A 20,862-nucleotide genomic window follows, 5' to 3' on the forward strand; every position below is an offset into this window, starting at 1 on the left:
ATCACATTTTCAATGTTATAAACCTACGACAGGTATTCCACACTCGTGTATATACTATGGCCGTCTGGCAACTGATTGAACATTCTTATTATATAGTCAGTTATAAGAGAAACACATCTTACCTGTCGGCCACTTATGGGATTCGAACCCAAAAGTTTTCTTGCTGATACCGGGAATCGAACCCAGTAAGCCTGGCATACCAAAACCAGACACGCGCCAGCCTATCCGCAAGACCACATCGGCGCTTAAGATGGTATGAGATAGTAATAAGCTTCTTAATAAAATTCTCTTCGCTTATTTTCACCATCTTTCATTTCTTTTAACTTTCTATCAATTTATAAAATAAAAATAATAACCTAGAAATGTTCTCGCTAAAATGAATATCACTTTTAACTAAAAAAACTAATATATTTATTATTGTTTTTCTAACGGGTTTCAGAAACCTTTCATGAAAATGTATTTACTTTTTGAATAAGTACCAATACTCCCAATAGAAATAATCTGCGTAGAAGCCCCCAAAAAAGTTACAAGCTTTTCTCAAAACTTCAAATAGTGACTAATCTATTTAGGATGAGGCGTGAGGGTCGAAAAACATTACTACCTAATAAATGGCAATAAAAAATTATCCGGAAGCACTGCTCTTGAAACCGAACTAATTCATCGACTTCCCCTCCTTGTTCCATTAGCTCGATTCCCGAACGACACTCACTCAATGGGTGCTGTGGGTGGCAACCGGCAGGAATATAGTAGGCCACATGCCAACGGACAAGACGCTACTGGCAGGCGGTTGACCGACTGGAAAATGCAGCGAGCACATGGTTTGCTATTTTGGGAGAAAAGCGAACATGTTTCCCGTTTTGTTTTCCCATGAGAGAAGTTCTATTCAGGTAGGGAGCGTGTCGATTGAGATGAATTTTATGCTGTTGAATAAATAACTCACGTGTTTTTGCATTATTGTTTTTAGAGGTAGGTCCTATAAGACATTTTTGTAAAGTGATCAAAATAATTCGAATCACTTGTAGTAACTCAACAAGTTGTAAAGAAATTGAAAATCGCCATGGCCTTATGTCTGTCTGTTAGTCATTGCAGTGGGTGGCAAGTAACTCAACACGAGCGTTGGAAAATGAGTTCCCTCCCCATTTTTGGTTATTGTTTACCCGTCTCGTCGATGCGTTCGGCGAGTCCTTTTTATGACCGAGTGCGTCCTGCCTCTTTTTTTCGGTGACTGTTATCATTTTTATGTTTCCGGCTTGCGATGCAGTTCAGTTGCCGATCGGGAGCCGTCGCGACGACATCGCAATTTGTTGTTTTCCGCAGCAGCTGATTGGGAATTTTCCGGGTGAAGTTTTTTTTGTGGTTGCTTGGATTTTGGAAGGACACTATTTTAGGAGTGCAGTAATTGTGACACAATTTTGGACCCACCAGAGAACGTTGTTGCATAATCAGTTGGAGCTCGACAGGGGACTCAACACAAGAACCATTCATTCGAAAACCATTGGAAAGGATTAAAGTGTCGTACTTGATTAAAAATTAACCGTGCTTACCCAATGGATTAAATGAGCCAAACAGCGAACCGCGCAAAGTCTCGGTTGCAGAACCATCATCATTGGGAGGAAAATCGCAGCAATTAATTTTGTTGCAAATAGCCGGAAGGACCAAAACCACCCTCTAAGGCGGATTTCGATGCTGTAAAAAGATTCCCGCCCCATTGTTTTTGGGAGGGTGTATTCGATTTTCCTCGATCGGAACCAGAGGGTTGCGCTCCCTCATAAAGTCTTGCCCATCATTTAAGAGTCGAAATCGTTAAAGTATGCAGAAGAGAAAGTGTGGGAAGCAATAAAATGCATTTGCGAAGGATGGAAGACAACAGTGGCGGATTGTTAGGGTGGGAAAATTTCGGTGGGTGATTTCGAAGCCATTCGTTCTGAGTTGAAAAAAAAAAACAAACTGGTGCAATTTATCGATAGGGGGACGGAATTCAAACAAAAAACACCAAAGGCATTGTTTCAACTGAAAATTGTGCGAGGGCGGAAGTGATGTTTACCTCCCTCTCTTGTGTTTTTTGTGAATGTTCTCCATGCACTGTTCCGGCTTCATTCGTTTTAAAGTGAACTAGCTGGAAAATTGCATACTGTGCTGCGATAAGCAACCGGTGAAGGTGCCTGCATTATTGATAGCATATTGGGAATGTGTCCTTTCAGTGGTGCAGAGTTTGCATGTATGATTAATGGATATATGGAAACGGTAAATTATTGATCATCATTGACCTGCTGCAGTTGGTGAGTATTATTTAGTTGAAAATATTGAAATAATATGCGCAAAGCCTTTTCCATTATGGAGAAGAGAATTGATTGATTTCATTTTAATAATTCAATTGATTACACTAGGAAACAGTTTTTCTGGTTCCTATATTTTAATAACTGTTTTTGGAAGATTTTGGCTTTCTAAACGCAAATTATTGATCAGATTTTGTTTTCCAGCTCCTGTTTCGGTGATATGGCGAGTGGAAATTTTCAAATTTATCGATTATTATTAAAATCGGTTGGCTACTGATGAACCAACAAACTTTCATGGAGAACAAAAAATATATATATTGAACCTTTTTTTTATCCTCCATTCAATCAAGGATTCCACCGTGTTTCTGGGAGAAAACTTTATTAATCGAAAATTAGCATCTCTCATTTTTGCACCAATCAAAATCTGGGACTTTCCTCTTACATTCGAGCTCAAATTTGAAATAATCCATCGTGGGTCTAGACCATTTTATTTTTTTGAAGGTTTTTTAACCTTTTCAATGGTTTTTTTTAAGACAAAATCATACTTAGCACCGTTAAAACGTTTGTTGAACCTTTAGCGTTCATCTAACAACAAATGACAATAACATGATCAAATAGGGAATTTTCCTGGTAATAATTTTGTAGAAGACATCAAAATGATACAAATTGAGAGGTTGATAATAGCTGGTATAAATAAGAAAATAGCAATTACTTCGATAGCTTTTACTTAGCTCGAACTTTAGAATGGGAATATTTGAAAGTATTTGTTAAACTAGATATAAAAAAGCAGAGTTGAAGATTTACTTTCAATCAGCTCCGGATAAAAAATATGCATGTCATTCGAAGTATTTGATTCACAAAACTGATCGAAAACAGCAAAAGCAAGCTTTATTCATATCAGCCAATGTCTCAAACAGAGTGATTATTGTTTCATTTTAAGTATCTAATAAAACTTCTCAGTACTTATTGTACCAACACCAGAAATAATATTCTACCAACATAGTTATTGATTGTAGAGTGTTGAAATATTCAAGATGGTTTGATCACGTTAAAAAAAAACAATCTTTTACATTAATTTGATCAGGATAATCTGAAGTAAAGAGCATTATTGGGGTTTTATTATAAAAAAAATCTTCCGATGTAATTGAAAATTTAGTTTTTTTTTAAATATTTTGAGATAAGTTGGTATAAGGACTTCATGAGCAATTTTTTTGGGACTAGGAAACAAATTGGACTTCAAGCCCAAAACCCACCTGGACATCAAAGTGAAAAAGTTTTGTTGAAAATCTTTCATCCTTTTTGATGATTTCTGAAGGTTTTTATACTTTTCGCTGTTAATCGATTGTTAAACCTTAGACACGGGTACCACAAAGGTATTAAAGTGTCATTTATAAAACCAAACTAGATTTCAACCTTTTGTTCATGTTTGTTTGCATAGATTAGCGATTTTGGATCATAGATGTAAAAGTGTGGTCATTTTTGAGTTTTCTAGCAAAATTTCAAGATTTTTAATTTTTGTCAAAAGTAAACGAGCTGAAATTAATATCTTCCATTGATTGTTTTTCATTCAAAGTGGAAAAGAAGATTACAAATTCTCAACATCAACATTGTTTTCAACAGTTTTAGTGGTTGATTACTACAGCTACTACTTTTCATCAGTTTTCAGGGGTAGTACTATTATTTTAAAATATTCTCTCAATTCACTTTGAGTTGTTCGATCTTGAGAAATCAGATGTTTTGTGAATTTTTAATATCCTTTTTTAAAAGTGTGTGGATTTCTGCATATTTGGCTTTCCCCTGGAACGTGATTTTTTTTCTTTAATCGAGAGGTTTTCATCCACAGGCTGGTTCACCTCAGAATTTAATTTTCTTACTTTTATGAATACAAAAAATAACATCGTGTTTTTAACAAAAAAATATTGGTGGGCGGGGGAGGGGGGATATATGGGAAATGATAATAAAAATTAATTGAAATTAAAAAAAAAATGGAAAAAATTGACATAAGGTTCATGCAAAAACTTTGTATACAATCTACATTGCACAACATCGAGAAAAATTTGATCGAAAATTTTGTAAACAACAGGCGATATAATTAATGATTACCTCCTTCGGGATTTTTGGAAAAATCGGAATAATAAAAAAAAAAGAATTTAATATTAGTTCCGGAATAATAGAACCTCATAGATACTCTCTTTACTTCAGATTGTCCTGAACAAATTTATGTAAAAGATTGATTTTTTAATGTGAACCATCCTGAATACTTAACACTCTACAATAAATTACGTTACAATGATTTCTGACGTCACTGTAAAAAGATTATGCTTGAAAAAATATGTAAAAATAAATTGTTTTTTAAAGCTATTTAAAAAATCGACAAAATTCCCATTTTTTTGTACAATTTGGAAAAATGAACAATAACAAAACTTCTATAACTTTTAATCTCTTGACTACTTGAGGTCTTCGAGAAAGTAAATTGAATGAATGACTTTTCACATATTTTCCAAAGTTATCTCCAAAACAATAGCTATTTAAAAAAAAACAACAAATTGCATTGTTGGAATCAGCATCCTCAAAATAGCCAAATTTGCTCTTGAGTTCATTACATCTCGAACAAATGTAAATATTGTTTGCATGTGTTTTTTGCCAATATTACTGCAATGTATTTTTCGTTCTGGCCCTTTTTATTTTAATTCAAACATGCATGCGTTGATTTTTGAAAACCACATATTGTATAAGTTATTAAAAACAAAATTAACTGATAACACTGAAAGTGTAGTATGGGAGAGTGGGGAATCACGGCCACTTTTTTCTATGCTCCATAACTTCTTTATTATTAAAGATAAAATGAAAAAAAAAAATGGTATGGCTTATTATAAGGCAATTTTGTTTTCAAATTTTTATAAGTTATTTTCCCCAAGTTCTGACTGTTTTTAAAATGCAATATTTTTGGGGTTTTGAAAAATGGTGGGAAACGATCGATTAGTTTCGAAATCCTGGCTCGCGAACGTTTGGGCAAAGTGCCTTATTTAGGATGGACAAAATATATTTCCTAACTCTTCATTTGGCATAAGAAAAATTTACAGATAGGAAAAACGTATTTTAAGTTCTGAATGTGTATAAAAACATACAAATATAGGTGGCTCAAGATATCCCCCAAAATGTGGCCCACGATTCCCCACAAGCTATGATTTGCATTTTTTTTGCGTTTTTGTGACTTATTGATGTTTTATCAAAACTTCATGACAACATGACATGACTAACATGACATGAACATGATAAAACTAAGATAATAATATTAAGAAAAATAATATTATCGAGTACTATAATATTAAATCATACATTTTCGTTTCGAATTAAACTTAACCACGCCACAAAAAAATTAAAAGAGACTTTGCATCAACAATTTATCAAGCACATGAATATTTTTGAATAAAAACACATGAACTCAATGAATCAGAAAAAGATCAAGATCAATAAAGACTCACTTTTAAAATTTACGTTTATTTAAATATTAAAATTCAGCTTTTAAAGTCAGCTTTGAACATTAATATTTTTAAATAAATGAAATTAAAATAAACTGTCCATTTAGGATCAGTTTCCTTATTTTACGAATTTATATTTATTACAAATATTTAGAATAGATTTGCTCCTATTCAGGATTTCAAATGCTAAGAGAAAAAAATGAAAATTAAAACAATGAATAGAATTGATCCCCTTATTTAAATACAATAGTTTAATGATCACAAACATAATTATCGAATACTTCACATTTGAACTCCTGTTTGAATTTTGTATAATACTCACAGAAAATTGACAAACAGAAAGTTAACTAACAGAAAATTGAAACAAAGTAACGAAAACAAAAAATTTCGATGACATTTTCAAACGTTATATTGATTAAAACAGTGTTGTTGTTGTAAAATGAGATTTTTAGAGTGTAATATATCTGTTCAACTCAGCTCTGTCAATTCACGATAAGATTTAATAAGTGTATTTGATGGAAAATCAGACGAAAGCCATTCATAATAAGTAATTTCAAACTACACTAATTCACTTTTCATTATTCTGCAGATGTTCCTGTTTTGTCCAATTTTTTTTTTTAATTTTTTTCCGATGTCCATGTTTAAAGAAGACTTCAATGTATTAAAATGCTAGAGTTAAGACAAATCTTAGCTATTTTGACGATTCCTGAAAAAATATGATCCATTTTATCTCGAAATCAAACTTTATAATGTTTTTAAATACCTGACCGGATAAAAGTTTTTAAACAGAAATCATGACGAAAAGATTTTCTCACCCATAATTAAATTGAAACTTGATTAGATTTAGTGTCCCTGAGGTAGCGGAATAGAACATAAGAGGAACTTTTTTATCAATTAGCTCACTGAAAATTCAGCGAAAAGTAAGTTTGCTCTCCCAATGTTAGTCGACTAATAAGCGATTAACGTATTTCCGTATTCAGCCTACACTGCTAGATTTGTAATATAAATATTAAAAAAATATTAAAATTAAAAATATTAAAAAAATATTACTGACACAAAATTATTCCACGGCACTTACTTTCATTTACTTATGGACCAAAAAACAGTGCTTAAATATCATAAACAAAGGCTCAACAAAGTTTGCCGAGTAAGCTAGTTTACTTAATAAAATTAGACAGTTCCATTTTTTTTTGTGATCGGGGCGTTGCATGCTTTCAATATAAAGTATCATTCGTTATGGCCCATGTTATCTGAATCAAACTCGAGAAAACGGGTCTAATATAAATGAAAAATTCAAGCTCGAAGCAAATTTTATTCCCACCATAAAGAAATTTTTGGGTTTTGAAATTAATCGGAAATTCCTATAGAAGAAGTTCCTTGGTGAACATTTTAGAAACTTAGAAACAAGAACTTGAAGAATTTCTGGTTAAGGTTAAGTAAAAGCACGTCATCTTTTTTTTTTGAATCTATATATATAAAAATGAATTTCTGTCTGTCTGTCTGTCTGTCTGTCTGTTCCCTATAGACTCGGAAACTACTGAACCGATTTGCGTGAAACTTTGTAGATGGGGGTATTGGAGGCAGGGGAAGGTTCCTATTATGGTTTGAGACCCCTCCCTTTCTCATGAAGGGGGGGAGGGGCCTCCCAAGCAAAAGTCAATTTTTCGCATAAATCGAGAACGCATCAAGTAAATGGTATCAAATTTGGCATGGGGTGGTATTTGGGAACAAGGAATATTTCTATGAATATTAGGTACCCCTCCCTCCTCTTAATGGGGTGATAGGAAGGGGGGAGGGGGGCTACCATACAATTTATCATACAACTCGAAAACTAATCAAGATATTGGAACCAAATTTGGCATGGGAAGGTATTTGGATACGAAAAATGATTCAATGGTTATTCGAGACCCCTCCCTCTTTCCAGTAGAAAGGGGGGGCCTCTTTCATAATTTTTTACATTACTCAAAAACTTATAAAGCAAATGGAACCAAATTTAGCATGGAAGGGTATTTGGATACGAAAAATATTTCTATGATTATTTGAGACCCCTCCCTTTTTCCATAAGGGAGATATTAAAGGAGGAGGGCTAATTAAGCTGATGGAACCAAATTTGGCATGGGCCGGTATTTGGGAACGTGACATGTTCTAATGATTGTTTGAGACCCCTTCCTTCTTCCAGCGGAGAGTAAATAAGGAAAGAGGAAGGGGAGTTTCATACTATTTTTACTGCATAACTCGAGAACTACACTCGCAAATGGAACCAAATTTGGCGTGGAACGATATTTGGGTACGAGAAATGCTTCTATGAACATTTGGTATCCCTCACTCCTTCAAAGAAGTGGATGAAAAGGAGGGGAGAGGTCTTCCTTTCAATTTTCAGTATAATTGGAGAGCTGATCGAGAAAATTGAACCATATTTGGCATGTGAGGGTATTTGGAGACGAGAAATGTTTTTATAATAAATTGAAGCCCCACCTTTTCTCAGCGGAAAGATATAAAGGGGAAAAAAGGGGCTTCCATACAAATTTTTTGCATAACTTGAGAAAAAATCGTGCAAATGATACCAAATTTGGCATCATAAAGTATTTGAATACGAAAAATATTTTTAGGAATATAAAGTTTTCACCCCTCCATTCAATGGGGAGAACGGAAGGGGGGATGGTACTTCCTTTCAAGTTTATGCATTACCCAATAAATTACAACGCAAATAAAACCAAATTTGGCATGGGATGGTATTTTAATACTAGAAATTTTCCTATGTGAAACGATTCCTTTCTTGCAGTAGGAGGACAGGATTGGGAATATAGGAAGGGAAGAGGAATGCATTTAACTTTTTTTTACAAAATCCGAGAAATGGACAAAACTTAACATAAAAGTTCATTTTGGTATGATTCTATGATTATCTGACACACCATCCTCCTTTCAGTGAGTAGGTACATAGGAGGAGGGAGGAGAGCTCAATACAATTTTGTTAGCATAAGATCTCAATTTATGCTAACGAAGCCAACCAGTGGAAACAAATATGGCATGGAAAGGTACTTGGTTACGAGATATGTTTCTACGATTGTTATAGACTCTTACGCTTCACAGTGTTGAGAGGGGAAGAAAGGAGGGGGCTCCATATAAATTTAGTTGTAAAGCTCAAAAACTTATCAACCAATGGAACTATATATGATATAAGAGGATTTTGGGGAACGAAAAAAATGGGTATGATTATTAAAGATCCCGTCCTCCATTCAGCAGGGGGTGAAAGGGAGGACAGGGGGGCTCTCTTATCAGTTTTTAGAACATATCAAGCAAAAACAACCAGATTTCATAAGTTAGATTGTTTGCGTAAGATTAATTTGAGACCCTTCTTTTTCAGGGCGAAGATTAAAGAAACAGATTAAAATTATCATATTTTTGACACAAATTCACAGATCAAGATTCAGAAAATTTGTTTAAGTCATCTTTGTATTGCAATTCGAAACTCCAGTGGTAGTTCTCATTTTAAAGCGGTTGCTTATGAATTATGTTGTTATCTGATTTAAAATAATGCCAACAAAACAATAAAAATTTAAAAAGTTTCTGAAAATAACATTTGTATTTGAAAGGTGTAGCAAAGCACACCGGGTCAGCTAGTACTAAATAAAACGAAGACAATCAAAATTCACTTCACTCGGAATTGCTTACATTGTTGGCGCTAGTGTTAAATCACTAAGATTTTGTGTTAGCCGATAGGACCTAATTGAAGCAATGGAATCGTTTTGAACGTGTAATTTTAAGTATTTTTCTCCACTTTCCAAAAGTCATATCTCTTAAACTCAAACTCCTAGAATAAATTATTAAGGTAATCAAGAGACTAGTACGAAATCACACCTATAGCATCTCAGTGAAACTCTATGATTCTCGAAAAGATATAAATTATACTCAAGACTAAAACGTACATCTTTCAAGGATATAATGGCTAGACCAGTGTTAACACCACTATCCCAAAGAAAATGTACTATACCTAAAGAAGAGGTTGCATAATTTCAATGCCGCTCGGCGCTAGCTCTATGCCAAAAATGCGCTGAAAAGTGTTCCTAAGATGATAAGACTACTGGCATAAAGACTCGAGCTCCCGTGCAAAATGATGCCTTACCACAACATACAAGCGAAACAAGAAAATCATTTTACGGGATTTTCATCCTATTGGATAATTAAACCAAAAAAATCCAAAAAAGGAAAGTGAGAATCAAACTCACCGCAACATTCTTATCTCGAATTGACAATCTGATAACTTAACCAATGTAACAAACTGAAACAGTAAGCAAACGAAGTTTAGTTGTCATTGTGTTTTTATCACGGAAAGACTGTTTTCTAAAGTTGGTTTTCATACAAACGCACAGCTACTTAGTGCCGGGCATATTGGCTGGTGGCTTGCCGTCGGTTGGAAGCAAAAAATGCTTTTTTAAATGCCGGTTTTCATACACACATAGCATTCGGTACATCACTCGACAATATCCTTGCCGGCTGATTTTTACTATCCTGCTTTGTCGTGTGGTAGGATATGGGATATGTTTTATTTGGTTTCTTTCAGACATATGCAATGCCGTTGCGCTGGGAGAACAATGTCAGTTATCAGAAAGCATATTTGTACCGGATCGGCATAGAATCTTATACCATTAATTCCACCTCCAAGGAAGTTCATTATTGGAGTATTTAGAGTTTGATTTTTGGGTGTGGGTAAAACGGCCAATTTTGGGAAAACCGACCGTTTCTCGGAAAACCGACTAAGTCCTAGAAAGTCGATTTTTTTTTCGATATAATACCTGATCTCGTTTCATGCATTTCTAAGTCATTATGCTAAAATATCGATTTTTGGGATTTCCACGGGTACCCTCTTCGTTGATTTTGGAAATTTTTAATTCTATTTATGACAAAAAATTATATTTGAGATAAGACCCGATTTTGACATTTTATGAGTTTAAAGTCGTTTGACGTCCAAATTAAAATTTCGATCTTTCCGATTTCCTTTTTTCCTCCCTTTGGTGCTTTTTGGGGGTCAAAAACCAAAGTTTGAGTGCTCAGTGCTCTGAGGCACCCCTAGTTAATCAAGTCAGATAGAACTGAAATTTTGCACAGGTCAGGTTTTTGGCCAGTATACAAAATGTAAGATATGGTCGGTTTTTAAAATCCTTTCATGATTTTTTTTTTCCATACATCCATTACCACCTTAAAAAGTCCACATTTCTTCCTGTTCCTGTGTTCCAAATGTCTCTGCGTTCTCTGCTCCATGGTAGGTTAAACCACTCTATCTTTTTGATCATTTTAATGTTTTAAAGTTCAAATGATTAAAAACATGAACACAGGAAAGAGTAAAAATAACAAACTTTATTATTCTTTGGGATTCAGACATAAGTTCTGGCTTTGGATGTACGATTAGTGATAAGTGATTGAAAATATTTTGTGCTTTTCGTTCTTATACACATATTTATTGAAATGTTTGTAAAAGTCAACACTAAAGTGCAATTTAAAAAAAAAATCTTAGATCAAAGGTTGTGTATAATCACAAACCTTAACTTCTGTGCATTTTCAGTTAAAAAAAAGTGAGTTTCAGAGGGTTTAGTAATCAGATTGAATTGATATGCACGGTATATCAAATTCATTATGGAAACAACGGAAATCCCTCATGAAACGGATCAACGATATTCCATACATTTCTAGTTCAACTGCAGCCAATTTCACGTGCCATTATTGCACGGATCGCAAAAGGGATTCAATCGATTCTCGTTTGATTATCACTGCACCGAGGCGCCTTTAATTGAATTTGACTGCTCATATGAAATCCATTATTTCTCGTTCATCCAACTCCAGTTCGTCGGTTTTGCAGCATATTTCCAGTCTAACGAGCAGGGCTGCAAATCTGAAAATGGCAATGCAATGCAGCATCAGCATTAAAACGTATGCTGCCGTCGTCGTTGTCAGTAAATAATATCGTTGAAATTGGTAGGCTCGTTGATGTTGGCTACCTGCTTTCATCCGAGACGTAATTGAGCAATGAAATGGATACCGGATGGTGGAAATTATGCTTTAAGAGATCTGCCAGAGCCAGTTGGTGTTTAAATTCAATAGATTATCTGGATGTATTGTAGAAAATCCATCAAACGTGTATAGAATACGGATTCGTTTAAAATCTTTTTCGTAGAAAACAGTTTTCTATTTTAAAATACCAGCTGTTATGTGCTTAGAGGAAAATCTACGGGAAGCGAACGTGATATCTTTAAAGTAAAATTCTTTTCATACTCATCTAATACCTGAGTTTAGTTGTTTAATTTTGTTACATTATTTTAGTGTGTATCGCAAAAACAAATAAGTGATTATGTTCACCCAATTTTAACGGTTGCCATACAAAAAGAAAAGGTACAGTAAATCCATGTTTATGAATCTGGGAACTATTTATTACTACTGTAAAATCAAACCGATAATCACTTGACTGAGAAGGCATTAACATTTCATATTTATGAGGGGCGCCTTTCCTAAAAGTGGCCTACATTCCGCTAAGTTTGACGTTCCGGCATATGGGCTACAATTTCAAACCCACAGCTGAGTCTTCAAGAGTTCGCCCCAGAAATACTACTCATATAGATATACCTTGGTAGAAAGTTGTTCAATTTATGCGGGTACTAAACAAATTTCCGGCCGATTCTTTCCATTTCCAACCCTGGGCGCCTGCCACATCTGGCGGTTTCCCTCGCAGAGAAGGTAACATGTGTGACTTGGTTCCTAAACCTGTGTTCGTCCTACACCTACGGTGGTACACATAAGAATGCCAATATTTTAAGCACCAAAGCAAGGAAGCAAAACGGAGAAGGGACGAAAAAAGGTTCCTGGCCAGGGATAGTTCTATCATCGGGAAAATTTTCACCACACCACGTCGTGTGTGTGCACACTGAAAAAGCTGTGTAGGGGGAAGTGTTCCTAAATGCGCATGTTGGGTAATATGCGCATACAGCCGATAGACGATATGGCTAGAGATTCATCATATCTAATCAGTGCAGTTTGAGGGTAATACGCTTTTAACACATGGCATGAAAAACTTAAATTGTTATATAAAGTCGAAAAAATTTAAAAATTCAAACAAGATTTTTGTCAGTTTTGTTATAATATATTGAACTTTAATTATTGTGCGTACAGGTTCTGTGAAGAACAATTTTAATGGGTTTTCTTTCTTATTCATCTGGAAATCGGCAATTCAACAAATTGAAGCTTTTGGCAAAGTTGTAGATTATAAGATATTGGAATAAGAGACAGGTTCTGATTGCCCATATCAAGGCAGGTTAAATGCCTATATCAAGAAAAATAGATTAATCTTATAAATTTTTTACTTTTTATCATTGAAACATTAAATTTACGCTCAAATCACGATCTTTCAGCGAAAAAAGAAGAACTTCATACTGATCCGATAAAAATACAATATGAACAAAATATTACCATGAAATATGGCCATATGGCATACTTAACTATGTTTCATGCAAAAGAACTAGTGATGTAAAAAATTTCACCAAAATTTCAGCCTTGACGTATGCTTAACATCCGTTCCTACCATTTTCAATTAAATAATATCAAAATATTGCAAGTGTAAATGAAATATAGCTTAAAACGTAAATATGCGCATTTAGCCCGCCGGTTTCGGAAATCGGCTATTTTGACATCTTTTATTATAAAATTATTTTCACAAAAACTGTAAGAGATTTTAACAGAAAAATTGCTCTTACGTATAGAAAACAGATGTCCGCTCATGTGTATATAGTTTTCAGACTCCTATCTATTGGAATATGGGAGAAAATGAGTGCTTTCCTTAATATGCGCATATAGCCCGCCTCTCCCCTAGTTTGTTTCAACATTACGGAATCAGGTTGTGGTTTTCTTGGTCGCAGTTTGGAAAAGCGGAAGGAGAGTACCTGTGATTGCTCGGTTGAGTTGCAGCCGGTGTGCTTGGAATGCTCCACGGGGTGGAGGAGGAAAAATGCGGGTGTCCTATCAGGTAGAAAGTTTCGGAAGGGCCCCAGCTTTGAAAGGAGTTTCATGTCGGGGTAAGATTTATCAGAGTGATGACATAACGTTTGGTGTGTCGTTGTTTGATGGAAATGGAAACCCCAAAATGACACGTATTAGCTGCCATAGAGGTTGTTCTTGTTAACACGAAACTAGAAGTTTATTTTTAGTTTTTCCTTCCATCTCATGCGATAAGTTCTGTGCTGCATTTTACTCCAATTCCAAAAATTAAATTATGTGACAAAATATTATATCATATAAATTTATTAAATTTTAAACAAAACAATATTTCGGGTGCAATTCTCAAAAAAAAACTATCATTCTTCGATCCACCTACAATTTCAATTACTTTAGGTTACCGTAATTGTCACACCTGGAAAAGAAGATAGAGATCCCTCTTTCCTCGTTTGGCTCACGATTTTCCCTTTCCATCAAACGTTTATGCTTGCTCCATTCACACCCTACTCGAGGGGATTATGTTTCCTTAGGGAGAATCTACGGCAAACACGCACGCCGGATCTATTAATGAAGACAATTTCCATTATTGGAACTTCTTTTCCACCCACACCTACCACATGAGTAGGTACAATGACGATATTTGTATTACTCCAACATAAACTGTGCCACACCTCTCTCTTCCTTCCGTTTGTTCTCAAGTGTTGGATAAGAAATTAAAAGAGTGGGTAGTACCGTATAGTGTTGCAGCTTTAAACGCATTGTTTTTTTTTTCAAACATTATAAAGAAACATCGGAGACTATTAATTCATCTTTGACTGCATCGTTAATAAAAAAAAATGTAAAATAATTATTTTTACAACATTTAGCAAAAAAAAAATCTAATATGTCTTTATTTGAGTGAATTCATATTTATATTCAAATTACATTTTTACATTAGTTCAGTTCAATAATGAACTGTTCAGAGCATTTTAGTTGACTTATCACTTAAATGTATTATTCGACCTCAATTTGCTGAGCACAATTAAATATTGTAATGTAGGAGAACATCCTGCAATGTCAAAAAAAAAACCTAAAACCAAAATTTAGCGGCTAAACCAAATCGGAACTACATAAATTATTGCTGGTCGGAAAACCTGTTTGAAGATGAGCATCTTAATTCTTAGGCACAACCTGAATCTCGTTTTGATAAAGAATAAATAGATTTAGTGTATTTATTACATTTAGATTGAATATCTTTCATGTGATTTTTAAAAGTAAGATTCCGATCAAATATGTTCAAGTAATTTTGAAAGGAATTTGAATTTTGTGACAATCTTCTGCGTACCACCCGTTGATTCTGACCTTTGGCTGAAAGCAAAGAATCGTGAGCAAATAATCTTCTACTTATTATTTCTAGAACATCAGAAAGATCTGAAGTAAAAACATTATTTAAAATTGGTCCAAGTATACTACCCTGAGGGACACCAGCTCTAATGGGTATCCTTTTAGACCATGAATAAGCTTTCAATTACTTGTAAGGTTTGGCTTGTTAATTTTTTTTTATTTTAGAGGGATATAGAGGAAAATCCAATCGAGCTAATTTAGCTACTAACCCTTTGTGCCAAACTTTGTCAAAAGCTTTTTTTGTGCAGCTCGTTTTATGACGGTTTTATTATGGTCATGCAGAATGCTTATATTCTTGTTTCTATCATATGTTTTCAGATCGTTTTGAAAACGCTTAAAAAGCTTTTATTAAACTCTACTGTTTAGTTGTTTTTGAAAGAGCTCTCACATTTTTGATAAGTTAGGTTTTGAGTTAAATTAAAAAATTATGTATAAAAATCTTTCAAAATTTCAAATCACTGGTATGAATATCTCTACAATATGAGTATTGAGTGAAAGGGCCCGAATAATAGGAAAAAATTGTTGCTTGTCGCCATCATAAATCCAAAATAGCTGCTTCCGCTTTTTTTTCAAAGCTTTACATTACTGAAAATGTCATGAAACCTTCACAATAAAGTTATTAGGTGAATTGTCGGATGAGTCGGATTTCGTCATCTGACGCCATCTTTAAATCCAAGAATGCGGATTCCGCTAAACTTTAAAATGATGTAAATGACTTAGAATCGAATGAAACTACAACAATATTGGTATTGGGTGAAAAAGCTAATCGATTAGGAGTGGAATTTAGTTAACTGACGCCATCTTGAAATCCAAGATGTCGGTTTTAACTTTTTTTTTCTTAGCGGCCCGCCACACCCCCCACACCCCCCACACCAAGAAGCTCATATGAGCCCCCTGGAAATGGACGCTAACTGTTCTTAGCATGTCTGATAGCAAAAGGAAAAACACAAAACGCGAACAAAAATTTACTCATGCTGAGACTTTAAATAATATAGTTACTTAGTGCGAGGAGATGTTACGTTACAAAACTTAATTGCAACATGAATCTCAATGGAAATATTTTTTTTTTTTAATTTAATAAACTACATTTAATTATACTAAATTTACAGCTAAGAAAAATAAAAGACTAATAATTAATAACTTCTGAATAGTGGTTGGATGATCAACGGCTCAAATTTTCTTTGAAATAATGTATTAGTTTGGTCTTGAAACAGTTTCTATTCGTTAAATTTTGTATATCTTCAGGAAGAACGTTGAATTTGGTTGGACCAATAAAAGAAATTCGACGTTCGCCACGAGAAGTTGAAGATGTGCTACGTACTAAGTGATGAGAAAAGCGGGTGTTATGGATTCTAACTCCTGTTGTAAATCTCAGGCTTTGACTACTGTTTGACGAGTGCAAATTATTAAATGCTGTTAATCACTGGAAATCAAATAAAACCCCCACAATGTGAGTATTGAGAGAAATAGCTGAGACTAGTAGAAGTCGAATTTCGCTATCTGACGCCATCATGAAATCCAAGATGGCGGCTTCCACTGAACTTGAAGATGCTGTTAATCACTGAAAATCGCATAGAAGCCCCACAATATTGGTATTTGGTGAAAGGGCTAAACTAGAAGAAGTCTAATTTTTCCTTTCCGACGTCATCATGAAATCAAAATGGCGGCTTCCGCTAAGCATTAAAATCATTATCACTGAAAATTGCTTGAAACACCCAATATATGGATATTAGTTGAAAGAGATCAACGAGTTGAAGAAAAATTTCGCTATCAGACGTCATCTTCAAATCCAAGATGGCGGTTTTTGCTGAACTTTCAAATGCTTTAATGACTAAAAATCGCATGAAACCCCAACAATATGGGTATTAGCTAGAGGGCTAAACTAGAAGAAGTCAAAATTTAATACCAGACGCCATCTTGAAATCAAAGATGGCGGCTTCCGCTGAGCTTTAAAATGCTATTAATCACTTAAAATTGCATGAAACTCCCAAAATAAGGGTGTTGGGTGAAAAGGTCAAAAAAGTAAAAGTCGAATTTCGCTATCAGACGCCATCTTGAAATCCAAGATAGCGGCTTCCGCTGAACATAAAAATAATTTAATTACTGAAAATCCCATGAAGTTCTCTCAGTTTGGGAATGGGGTGGGAGGAATAACTAGAAGTCAAATTTAGCTATCTGAAGCCATCATTAATCCAAGATGGAGGCTTTCGCTTTTCTTTTCAAAGCTTTAAATTACTGAAAATAATATGAAACATCCACAATAAGAGGTATATATAAAGTGAAAGGGATTAACGCGTAGAAGTCGTATTTCGCTATCTGACGCCTTCTTGTAATCTAAGATGGCGGCTTTCGATTAACTTTGAAAATGCTGTAAATCATTGAATATTGCATGAAACCTCCAAAATATAGGTATTAGTTAACTGGGATAAGCTAGAGGAAGTTAATTTTCGCATTCTGACGCCATCTTGATATCCAAGATTGTTAATTGCATGAAACCCCCAAAATATGGGTATTGGTTTAATAGGGCTAAACGAGTAGCAGTCGAATTTCTCTTTTCTCTTTACTCTGAAATGCTGTAAGTAACTAAAAATAGCATAGAACAACCACAATACAGACCCTGTTCGTTTTCGGCAACAATCGATTTTGGCAACATTCGATTTTAACACATGTGCCAAAATAGAACGGTTTTCAGAAACAACATTACCTTATAGTTTTCGCTATAAAAGGACCAATAAAATTTAAGCATAATGGCATGATTGACGTAATAGAAAGACATAAATTGCAAGTATGGCAAAAAAACAAAAACTATAAACAAAACAAGAAAAGTTCTAAATGCATCAGAAACATCCCAGCCAACAACTTGGTAGGTATATCAAAAGATATACGTACACCTATGTCTACAATAATCATCGTATATGTCGCTAGAAAAAAGCATATACCTACCAAAAGTGGAGGCGATATACGTACATGTTTTCTTTATTTTCTGATTTACGACTTCGACAACGATGTTAGAAATACTTTGGTACTTTATGTAGCATTGGCGGCATGTTATACGTTACATTAAAGGACTCGATTCGTACTCATTTACGATGATGGGAATGTTGACAGTTCGAACCACACTTTATGCGATGTGTTTTTGACCTTTTTACGACTTGAAGCGATCTGATGATAAATTGGTGATTTAAGTAATCCTTTATGCGAGATGTGTTGCTGTCTTATACGATGTTCAGAAATTTGAACATCGATTGACAACTTAAGTCGCATTTTATAGGAGGTGTGTTGTACTCTTTTACGATACGAAGTCATTCGACATTCGATTGACTTTTTAAGCGACGCTTTAGACGATGTGTAATGTTCTTGTACGATTTATACCATTAAATGATTCTGCGAACCACTTTATGTAGAATCTTAAGTGAAATATTGTGATGGAAATAAGATTCTAGAAATAAATACGAATCACTGGTGATTGTTTTTTATTTTTTTAATAAAATAAATATTTTATCAACACTGCACACTCATTTGAATAACAATAAAACGAATCATAGTTAAATTGCAAATGTGGGCACTTGTATAGTTAATAAATTTTTTCAACACATTATGTCGTCATATCAAACCCGGACCTTGTTCCGTTCACTGCTTTGTCGACTTCTCCACCGATCTCGCCACTCTCTTTGGATGTCTTCCTGTTGTACAGTGGAAATGCCCTTCCCGGGCATAGCCAGAAGCGACAGATTATCTTGCATTATACGTATGCATAACGTACATCTGCAAAATCAAAAGAAAATTGAATGTAACTTAATGTTGGATGGAATCATATTAGTACTTACGACCTCGGACCGGTTTGCGATTATGGTGTATACAAAATCATCACCCTCGTTATATGACTGAACGGCAATGAATTGCCATTTTATGCGATGATAATAATTTTCAAAGTGACCTGATGAACGACGCTTATGTGTTATCTTTCTGTACTTCAATTACGATTTTGAATTGCCCTTCTATGCGATGGTAGCTGACGTTATTTAAAGTGGCATAAAGAAGACGCTTATGTGAGATGTTTTACAAATCTATCTGTAGTCAATTATGATTGCGAAACAGAAGAGATTTATGTACCTATAAAATGCGGCTTAAGAAATCTCATGCGATAGTACAAATACTTCATTTCGCATCGAGCGTACTTAATACGACTTCATCTAACATATCGTAACTAAATCGTATTTTATTTGGTTTAACCATCTTCTATGATGAATATACGATATGGTCGAATGTTAAGCTTACACATTTACGATTCCGATTTGAGTTGCATCCATATACGAGTTTGACGATGATTTCTATTACGATTTCATGTTGGCTGGGATGATAAAAAAATATTGAAAAACGAAAATCGTTTCTAGGATCGGAAATTGACTAATAATTAAAAATAGAAGTTTAAATGTAATACTAAGTGAAAAAATATTGAGAAAAAAAACCGTTCGATTTTGGCAACATTAGATTTTGGCAACACAAGATGTTCGGGCGTGTTTTAAAAAACCAACAGAGTCTGGTTCTTCTAGTTTAGCCCTTTCACCCAATACCTCCAAGCTTTACAATATTAAGCTTTTGTGCGATTTTCAGTCATTTACAGAATTTTAAAGTTTAGTGGAAGCCACCATTCTGGATTTCAAGATTCAACTTCTACTGTTTTTTTCCCTTAAACGCAATAATAATATTGTGACCGTTTCAAACGATTTTAAGTGATTAATAGTATTTTAAAGCTTGGATCTCAAGATGACGTCTGATAGCGGAATTCGGCTCCACTTAGTTTAGCCGTTTACCCAATAAACATTTTGATGAATATTGGTTAATCGCCGTGATGTATTGTTGTTGAGTTTTATCGACGTTTTTCGACGAGTTTAACAAATTAAAAACGGTTTTTTACCAGTTGTCCAGACGTTTCGAACTACTTTGGCATTCGCTCCTCTTCAGTGGACAAAATTACTGGCTTTAATCCATACTAATTTGATCTGGCTCCGTTTGTTTTGTTTTTCGTTTACATTTGTGTGTCAGTGTCTGTGTTAATTTGGAAATAACGGGGTCGTATGCTGTTTTAAAATTACATGAATCTCATTGTCTGTTTACAACATTGTTGTCCCCTCTTAGTTTTGAGTAAAAAGTTTCTATAGTTATTCTTGCGTTGTATCCTGCTACTCTATCTAAAATTTTGGTGTTTTCAAAATAAAAAATATGACCAGTTTCTAAGCGGTGTTGTGCTAAACCAGTACTCATTTGTTTCGTTGATACATTTGTTTGATGTTGTTAGATCCGTTTTTTTACTGGCTAGTTTCACCAACATATTATTTTTTGTTTTACACTTTCCACATTTTATTTCGTAGACCACGTTTTTATTTTTTTTTTATTTTTAATTTTTATTTTTTGGAATTTTATCTTTTGTTTTCGTAAAAATTACGTAAATATTTTGTCTAATGGCTGAAAAGCAACATTACTATCATCTAAGACAATTTGATATTTATGTTGCTTTCGAGTCATTAAACAAAATAAAAAACCTAATTTTTACTAAAACAACAGATAAAATTCCAAAAAATAAAAACATTAATGTGGTCTACGAAATCAAATGTGGAAAGTGTAATATATCATATGTTGGAGAAACTAGCCATTTTTTTGGAAAAACGAATCAAACAACATCAAACAAATCTATCAACGAAACAAATGAGCACTGACTTAGCACAACACAGCTTAGAAAATGG

General features: G+C 34.3%; 1 protein-coding gene across 1 annotated transcript in view; it reads left to right on the forward strand.

The window, feature by feature from the left end:
- The first annotated feature begins 1,282 nt into the window (after nt 1-1,282).
- LOC129751298 (uncharacterized protein DDB_G0283357) overlaps nt 1,283-20,862 on the forward strand; it is a 361,153-nt gene continuing 341,573 nt past the window's right edge. Inside the window, exon 1 of the mRNA XM_055746721.1 lies at nt 1,283-2,279. The gene's annotated coding sequence lies outside the window, so the exon portion shown is untranslated. The remainder of the gene's footprint in view (nt 2,280-20,862) is intronic.

Source organism: Uranotaenia lowii, chromosome 3 (assembly GCF_029784155.1).
Source record: "Uranotaenia lowii strain MFRU-FL chromosome 3, ASM2978415v1, whole genome shotgun sequence".
Lineage (NCBI taxonomy): Eukaryota > Metazoa > Arthropoda > Insecta > Diptera > Culicidae > Uranotaenia > Uranotaenia lowii.